Below are 7,597 nucleotides of genomic sequence, written 5' to 3' on the forward strand. Positions count from 1 at the left end.
CATTGGTTTTAAACATGGATAATTAAACTGGTTAGAATTCTTATTCCAGTTGGAGAGTGACTTATGCTGGTTTAGGTTAATCTGGTTCCTAACTGAGGCAATGAAAAGTGAATCTTGATATTTGTGCAGAAACATTAATGAGAATGTAGTGCAAATGTGCAACAACTTATGGTATTTTTAAGTTATCCTTCCAACCAAATATTCACCACTGTGGTGTTTCATAACACTGTCTAAAATATGCACAAGTGGTTACACAAGAATAACCTTGTGTTAAAGTACAGCTTGTTTCATAAGAAAAAGAACTCTTCCTATGAAATATGAAACTGTTTCAATTTCCTTTTCCTGATCAAACTTCAACCTCTTAACAAGAGAGGAAATTCTTCTGCTACTGGGAAGACTTTTACGCCAGAGCTGTTTATTCAAGACACTTGAGCTGCTGGTGTTAAAGATGACTTCACAGCACAGTTAAATGCTGATACTGGTTCTAGAAGGTCCTCATTTACTAGCTCTTCCTTGTTTGCAGCTTATTGCAGATACAGAGTAGAAGACTGAACTAAGCTGAACTGTAAATTGAGATGAATACAAGCAAACTGTGTCTTTGCCTTTCAGGTTGTGCTTGCAATAGGTCATATGAATGAGCCCAATTTTGATAACAACAGGTTTATTCAAAATGTTGGTAATGATGGCTCTGAAAAACTAGATATACCTCACAGTTCTTCATGAGAATCCATACAAGACTAAGATACACTCCTTTTCATTCTAGATGAATACAGGTTGAAGCAGCAGCTGCTGGATGGGTTTTAGGAACACTGCAAGTATGAGGACCGTTCTTAATGTGAGCAGGACACATATAATCCTTTACCCAACCCAAATGCTAAGATTATTCTTAGCATTATAGATGTATATTAATTGTATTTATCTGCTTATTTTATATTAAGTGCAATATATATATATTAAAAGCAATTTTCTTTCCAAAAAATTTTTTAATTTCCCATTGTTTTCTGTACATATTGAAAACATTATTATAATACATAAACTGTTAAGAGCACAAAACACCTTCCACCAGAAAAACTCTAAAAGCAGCACAAAAAATAACATATTAAGCCTCTCAACAGTGAAATTGAGTAGTAGTGCTATATCTATGTTAAGAGAGGGAAAAAAGGAATACTTTACAATTTCCTTGCAGTCACAAGTGAAGTCTGTGCTACAGACACGGAGAGACGTAAAGCTTAAATCCATCCCACTTAACTGAAGCATTTAAATCAGGATGTGAGCTGCTCAGGATTTCCCTGGGGACAATGAAGAGAAGCAGGGACTTCTGCACTTCTACAAGCCAGTTCAGGTGGCTGAACTCTGGGCTTGCTACTGTTTCATGGTGCAGCAGTAAGAGATTTCCCACAGCAAAAAAAAACCTATCTATCTCTTGTAACACTGGGTTTTGGCCACAGCATTCTCCTGAAGAAGTTGGTAGCTCAAGGCTGAGACAGGTGCACTCTTTGCTGGTTTAAAAACTGGCTGGATGGCTGGGCCCAGACAGTGGTGGTGAATGGTGCTGCATCCAATTGGCATCTGGTCACTAGAGAGGTTCCCCAAGGCTCAGTACTGCAGCCAGTCCTGTTTAATATCTTTACCAATGATCTGGACAAGGGGAATGAGTGCACCATCAGTAAGTTCACAGACAACACAAAGTTGGGCAGGAGCGTTGATCTGCTGGAGGGTAGGAAGGCTCTGCAGAGGTATCTGGACAGGCTGAATCCTGAGGCCAACAGTATGAGGTTCAACAAGGCCAAGTGCTAGCTCCTGCATTTGGATCACAACAATCTCGTGCAGTGCTACAGGCTTGGGGTAGAGTGTCTGGAAAGTGGTCCAGCGAAAAAGGCCCTGGGGGTGCTGGTCAATGGACAGCTGAACATGAGCCAGCAGTGTGGCCAGGTGACCAAGAAGGCCAATGGCATCCTGGCCTGTGTTAGAAACAGTGTGGCCAGCAGAATTAGGGAAGTGATTGTCCCTCTGTACTGGACACACCTTGAATCCTGTGTTCAGTTTTGGGCCCTTCAATACCAGAAAGACATTGAGGTGCTGGAGCAGGTCCAGAGGAGGGCAACGGAGCTGGTGAAAGATCTAAAGTGTAAGTTGTATAAGGAGCTGCTGAAGGAGCTGGGGATGTTTAGTCTGGAGAAAAGGAGGCTGAGTAGGGACCTTGTCATGAAAGGAGGTTGCAGCAAGAGTGGGTTGGCCTATTCTCTGAAGAAACTAGGGAAAAGACAAGAGGAAATGGCCTCAAGCTGTGCTATGGGAAGTTCAGGTTGGACATCAGGAAAAACTTCTTTGCTGAAAGGGTGGTTAATGACTGGAACAGGATGCCCAGGGATCTGGTGGATTCACCGTCTGTGGAGGTGTTGAAGAAACAACTGGATGTAGCACTTACTGCTATGATTTAGTTGACACAGTGATGCTTGGTCAAAGGTTGGAACTCAATAATGTTGGAGGTCTTTTCTAACCTTAATGATCTTATGATTATAAGTTTGAGTGGGCTAATGCAGGCCTAACATATCCAATCCTCTTTCTTTTCCCACATTGCCTGTTCTTTTTGTTGTTTTGGTTTTTTGTTTTTTTTTTTTTTGTTCCAGGGCACACAGCACTGTAGCTTGCTTCCAAACCGCAGAAGCGAATGGGAGCTATGAGTTCTCAGCACCCTCAAAATGACATGCCATTTTATTGTATATCAGTTTCATGTAGAAAAGCTCTCAGTGCTCCAAGTGAGATCTCCCACTGGGTATGTTGGTTGAACAGTTCTGATGACTAATAAATGTAATATTTTATTGTTACCAGAAAGTTCCTAATTGTGGCTGTCATCACTGAAAATAAACACATTCAGGACCTCCTGAACATTATGATAAAGTCTTCTGTCCAAACATGGGAAATATTTTTTTTTAGTAATTTGCTACCAAATGTGGCAACATGTGAAACTGTCCTTCACTCTACTTCTCTGAGTATTCTGCTTCATAAAAAAAAAATTGCCAAATAGGTTATCCCCATATAATATAAAGCTTTCAGATATTTCCACGTTTGAAGTCTCACCTCTTTCTTGAGGGTACATCAGAATATCCCAAGGACTTCAGCAATTTTATTAATGAAGTTTTAATATGCAGGCATATTATTGGTCAAGAGATTTTTGGGAGTAAATAAGCAATTTTGGTTTTACACTCAAACATGTATTTTCTTTGAATCAGTTTGTTTCCATGAAGTTTCCTTAAATTTTTCTTTTATGTATTTACTTGCCTATTGAGTAGAACACATTATATAAGAAATCCCACTAGTCTGAATTTCACCCTTTGTTATACAACTTGTTTGTGGGAACTACACTTCAAATGTCACTAGGGTGAGACTCTACTTTGGATATGAGAATTCATTGACTCCAAAACAAAAAGAAGCACCTAGGGTAGTAAACAACCTCTGTGTCTAGAAAATAAATACAGGTTCAAGTTGGATGCCAAATAGAAGACTAGTGCCCAGTTTTGGATTAAATTTTCTCACTGATTCCTTTTAGCTCTGGTCTACCTTGAAAGAGGAAAGATTTACCAGAAAGCCAGTCTTTACACAGCCATGTTAGTAATGCTCATAGAAGCAGAATAGCAGATTCCAAATCTCATGACCTGCTTTTATTCGAAAGAATTAACCAAAGTTCATCATGCATCTCCCAGTTGCACTTAACATCTGAATATTATGTGAACTTTAAGGTCACATATTATATTGCAAAATACCCAGTGAAACATAATCATAAATAAAATGGAACTTTTCACTCAGCTTCACAGCAAGAGTAGCAGGTAAGGAATTTTCCCATCTTCAACAAACCATATAAAATCCAAGGCAAAATCCAACCACTTCACACACATGAGCATATTTCATTGCAGAAAACAGAACATAAGTCCTGCTGGTAAAGACAGCAGAAAGGGGCAGACTTTCAGTGGAGCCACAGCACTCAGTGACAGACACCAGTCTTTCCAAAAGCCACTTTCTTCTATATAATGACTGGCCCCCTCAAAACCTAGATTCCTTACATCTTTAAAAATAAGTGAGCATTTGCATTGTTACTGCTGCAAAATAAGGAATTCAATAAAGGTCACAGAGAATGGCATAGACACTTAATTTATCAAAACCATCATAAGAATAAACTTTAAAGTAGACTATCAAATTGTTATAGATATCCCAGAAAAAATGTTCTTAATTTCTTTCTTTAATGACTGAATCCAGACCATAATTTTATGCTTGTTCTGTTGCAGCTGGTGGCAGAACAGGCACTTTAAAGGGAAAGGAAGCTTCTTTTACTTTTGGTTTAAGTGTAGCGGTGCCATCAATATTTGCAAAGAAAAAAAATAAATCTAAGTTTGAATACTGACTGACCGGAATGACTGTGGTTCACTTTCAACTCAAACTTGTATGTCTGAGTTAGCTTTTTATACTATACTATAATTAAGCATTAATTTTAAATTCTTATGTATTCTGCTTAGGTAACAATCAGGAAAGAAAGAAAGATTGGATCATGTAAAACTCACTTATTACTGTAATAACAATTATTAATACTATTTGGAGTGCAGGATAAGTATATGAAACACTCATCTATACAGCTATCTGGAATGTACGTTATGTCCCATTGATACTGTAAGTTCAGCAAGCCAACAGCAAGCTCCTAAGCAAGGCATGATGATAACATTTCATGTAACTCCTCTTTGGCAATACTTAGACACTGCAACTGAATACCAAACAGGGTCACATGTGCCAGTCAGTTACTGCAAGAAAGAATACGTGATGAACTGTTTGTTTTGAACTATCAGTATAAACACATCGCAGAAATGAAACCCAAGCTTAAACAATGGGGAAAGTTATCCGGTATTAAAATAAACAGTTCTAGGAAAATCTCTAAAAATGTTTACCAAGTCATCTTCTTCCGCGTAGTTTCTGCACAGAGCATTTTGCCATGTCCCTGGTTTCTCAACCAACCCCAGTTACACTGACTATAGATATGCAAATACTAATGGACAAGGTTGGGATTTAATTGCCTATAATTGGCACCCCAAGCAGGGGCATTTTTATCTACAGTCAAGTTTGTAGGTCATCAAAGAAGCAATTTGGTTTCAAGCATAAAAAAAATATTGCCTGTTTTACAAAAAAATATTTGTTTTCCTTCTAGAAATCTGAGAGTTTTGACATGGAAGGGAAAAAAATATTAAATTAAAATACTAGAGATTTAAGTAAACCATGATTCTTACAAACTTTCGTAATAAATATTTTTCTAATATCACAGGATAATAATTCAAAAATAATTTACTTTGCCAGACATTGTCTACATACAGTTTTATTGAAAGTTATTGAAATTTTATTGAAATTTACTACCTGAAGTAATAAACATATTTCCTTTGTGTAAGTTAGACTATATCTCAAATTCTTAAAATTTATTTCTGATTATAACTATTCTCTTCGAGTCCTAGACCTATAACCATTAAATATTCTTTACTTCATTCACAGCAGGTGCATTGTAAAATGCTGTTTAGTGTAGCTAATTTAGGGGGAAAAATAAATGCAGAGTATGAAAATGAGATGCGCGATATCTACATAATATATTCATTACACTTAGGCATTATGCATGTTTTGAAAGGAAATGAGTTATGGCTGAGATGTTTTGTAATGGCAACAGCAACAAAGCAAATTCAGTATTCAGAGATGCTATAAAGGGTCTGCATCGGCCTCATTTGTTCAGAGTGAGCCATACTCCATCACACAGAGAAACAGGTCCTTTCATTCCAAGGAAAACTGCCACATGGGGATACGTGCACAAACCCAGTTTTATGCAAACCCCTGGGAGCAGAGGGTTGGGGGCTGGGAGGGAAAGAAGGAGGGAGATAGTTCTTCCTGTAGCCAGTTTTACAATCATTGCAGGAGAAAACAGTCCTCAAATATAAACCCCTTTCACTGGGCTTCCTACCTGTTTAATCACTTCCCTCCAAAGTGTGAAAGGACTAACCCTCAGACATTCACACTCCAGAGACTCATATTTCCTCATGTTCAGTTCACAGTGAAATAGTGATCTTAGTTCAGTCTCTAGTGGACAAACACAGAATAAGTAAAATCTTAGAAGCATGATTCAGCAGGCAATTTGCTCAAGTAAAATCACGTGTGCATAAACACAGAAAACATCTTTATTCTCTTTAGTGCTTGTCTCAGCCTCTCAAAGCACAGTAAAATAATTTCTTAAGAAATGTTTTCTTCTACAAAAGACATTCCCTCTTTCCCAGCCTTACAGTCCCCAAAGTAGACCAAAATATTAAAAAAAGAGGGAAGTAGTCTAAAAATTAGATGCTTGGTTATATTTTCTTTTATAGTCATATGCTTACTGCACAGAATCTTCTCTCTCTTGCTAAATCCAGATATTCAAGAGCACAATTAATTTACCAAGTAATCAAGAAATCCTCTGTAAAGATTTTTGTAGAGTTAGGGGAATTGGGGTGACTGTAGGTGCTTTTTAACATACTTCTGTCTTGTACACTGTCAGGATGAAACAAAACTTGTAAATGAGATAGGTAACAGTAACTGTGCTAATATGAAGTTTCAGCCCACCTAGTAGAGTCTTCATCAGAGTTTTATTGATATTCCTTCTTAATACGAACTTGTTTTGGAGTTAAATCATATGTCTCTCAAATGGGTACATACAGCAATTTTCTTATGCCATATTACACAACTAGTTGCATCACTCAGTGGTGCAATTTTCTAAGTTTTCCCAGGTCAAAATGGCAGCACATGAATGGAAATATCACAGATAATTACACATGGACTGTTTGTTTATTTATTTTTGCTGGTCAGCTATCCCAAAGCATTTTCATTATCAAGGCATGGACAAGATCCTGCAAGGTATGTAGTCTTACACAAGTGTGTAATCCTGTTAAGGTGAATGGGGCTGCTCATATGAGTGAAATTATTCACATATTTAAGTCTTTTCAGACTCAAACTCCACTGCAGACATAAAACACTGAAAAGTTCATTAGAGGTTTAGAGCTATTGCACAAGTTCTTAAAAATAATTACTTCTACTAAGGTACCGCAACACCTTGTAACCCATTTTCCCCTTTTTGGAAATAATGCACATATACACACACAAATTGAAACAGGCTGTTTCAAGACCACTGTAATCTACACAGTTAAAAAGGTTTACTGTGATGTTTTGAAGTGAGAATGCCTATATACTTTCTTCTTTCTTTCTAGCAATTAGCTGGGTAGAATAGTATTACAGGAGCTATTTATGAAGGAGCAATTGTATTCTTAATCCAGTGCCCTTAAATGCTGATTTTTTAAAAATGCTCCCTTTTGCTGTCAGAGTAGCAGGTATCCTGCATGACATCTGATCTGAATCTGTGAACTTATAAGTAGAGCTTATAAGAATACTTAGTAAATTCTGTCAGTAGAGTCTCTGGAGGATTTTTGTGTTCTTTGGCTCACATGCATAACCTCTTGAGAAAAAGTTTTAAAAAGTTGCATCTTTCAGTAAAGTGAAGAAAATTCTGCTCCCAAGAGCAATGTCACTAAGAGGGGTGCACTTCTGCTCC

At 37.5% G+C, this 7,597-nt stretch overlaps 1 protein-coding gene across 2 annotated transcripts in view; it reads right to left on the minus strand.

Moving 5' to 3' along the window:
- ANGPT1 (angiopoietin 1) overlaps window positions 1–7,597 on the minus strand; it is a 156,865-nt gene that overhangs the window by 148,441 nt on the left and 827 nt on the right. The window contains exon 1 of one of the 2 annotated variants that reach the window (XM_027657206.1): window positions 4,935–4,988. The exons of the other annotated variant lie outside the window; for it this stretch is intronic. The gene's annotated coding sequence lies outside the window, so the exon portion shown is untranslated. Of the gene's footprint in view, window positions 1–4,934; window positions 4,989–7,597 lie in introns of those variants that run through there. 2 annotated transcript variants of the gene reach the window in all.

Source organism: Corapipo altera, unplaced genomic scaffold (assembly GCF_003945725.1).
Source record: "Corapipo altera isolate COAL_440 unplaced genomic scaffold, ASM394572v1 52b, whole genome shotgun sequence".
Taxonomy (NCBI): domain Eukaryota; kingdom Metazoa; phylum Chordata; class Aves; order Passeriformes; family Pipridae; genus Corapipo; species Corapipo altera.